This window comes from Rattus rattus, chromosome 4 (genome assembly GCF_011064425.1).
Source record: "Rattus rattus isolate New Zealand chromosome 4, Rrattus_CSIRO_v1, whole genome shotgun sequence".
NCBI classification, from domain to species: domain Eukaryota; kingdom Metazoa; phylum Chordata; class Mammalia; order Rodentia; family Muridae; genus Rattus; species Rattus rattus.
The window spans coordinates 95,523,606-95,525,352 of record NC_046157.1 but is presented as its reverse complement, the minus strand read 5'-3'; the positions used below and the strand labels follow the sequence as shown (position 1 = coordinate 95,525,352).

Below are 1,747 nucleotides of genomic sequence, written 5' to 3'. Positions count from 1 at the left end.
TTCAGCTTCTTCAGTAGTCCCCCATACTCTCCCAAAGGTAATCTCTGATCTCAGACCAAGAGTTAGCTGTATGTATATGCATCTGTTTTGGTCAGCTGCCACTGGAGTCTCTCAGAGGACAGCCATTCTAGGCCTTGGTCTATCAACACAACATGCCATCAGTAATAGTGTTGAGGTTTAATGCCTTAGCTCAATATGGATCACAAGGTGGGACTTTCTCTGGTTGCCCTTCATTTCAGTCTCTGCTCCATTTTTGTCTTTCCATTTGCTATATAGAGAAGCAAATTTGGGTCAAAATTTTTGAAGATGATTGAGTGGCCACCCATCTCAGAAAGAGGCATACTAGAGGTGCTCTCTTTAGGTTCCATTTCCCCCACTGTTGTCCATTTTGGTAAAGGGCATCCCCGTTGGGTCATGGGAGCCTCTCAGTTCCCTGGTGTCTTCTATATTCTAGAGGTTCCCCACCCTTCAAACCATACTGTTGCAAATTTTGACTCATTCTCCTGACCCTCTGTGTTTCTCTCCTGTCTTCCACTGTACCAGATCCTGCCTCAGGCTCTCCTTCTTAGCTTCACTCTTCCACCAAGATCTCTGCTTCCTGTGATTTATTTGTTCCCCATTCTAAGGGGAATTGAAGTATCCATAGTTGGGCCTTCCAAAAGAGAGAATGACATGATAACACATCCAACAACAAAACTATCAAAAACCCACAGTCATTTGTCTTTAATATCTTTTTATATCAATGGACTCAATTCCCCAATAAAAAGACATAAGCGATAATTAACTGTCAGGGGAAATACAATGATCACAAATGTGGTTTTCCCACAGTAAAGCTTATCCATTGTACTCCTGGTGTGCTGACCCCTGTGTTTTCCCCAAATGTGGGGAAAGTGCATTATTTGTGCTGGTGGGGGACTACATTTGTACTCTCCCTTGGTTTCATTCTTGCAAGTTCAAAAGCAACTAGCAACTGCTAATAGAGAATGCATAAAATATAGGTAGCAGTTCCTCTAATTAAAAAAAAATAAAATAAAAGGCATACGCTAACAGACTGGCTACATAACCTAGCTTTTACATTATATGCAACTTTCATTGAGTTCTTCATAATGTTAACCTGAGCCAACATGGTGCACCATGAACTCTGACCGATTTACAATCTGTTTCCAACTATGCACTAGCACTCTAAAGTTTAATAAATCTCTATGAATTCAGAAACATAATAATCCTTTTGTATGACATGTCAAGTAACAAATGAGGGAAAGTAATGAAAGCCAGAAACTGACACATACTTTGCCAAAACAATACAAAATGATCCTTACTCCACCTAGTTTAATTTTACTCCTATAAAATCTCTTGAAGAATTCATCAAATTCTTCATTGCCTTTATTCCTACTAATATCACTTATTAAGTCTTTCTTTAAGATTTTTGACCTTTTCAACTCCTTTGTAGCTTTGTATGACATACATATAAAGCATCCATTTACATAGGAAGGAATATTTGATGATTGACTTGTAATGTGTTGACTGGAAGCTAAGTTAGTAACTAAACTTGGAAAAGAAGTTTTGTTTTGGTTCTTGCCCTAACATCCTTAGATGAGGAACAGGAATATGGAATTTAAACCACTTCCTTCCCACCTTCATTTATTTTGTCATAGTAATTTGGATTTTTTTTGTTTGTTTTTTTTTTGTTGTTTTTTTTTTTTTTTTCAGCAAGTGAAGTCCTAATTAAAATATATTGGTACCATGA

The 1,747-nt window shown here is 37.6% G+C and overlaps 1 non-coding gene across 1 annotated transcript; it reads left to right on the top strand.

Annotated features, from left to right (window-relative positions):
- The first annotated feature begins 776 nt into the window (after positions 1-776).
- LOC116899904 lies at positions 777-934 on the top strand. Its single transcript, XR_004387876.1, has one exon. It is a non-coding gene; the product is annotated as a U1 spliceosomal RNA (small nuclear RNA).
- The last annotated feature ends 813 nt before the right edge of the window (positions 935-1,747 follow it).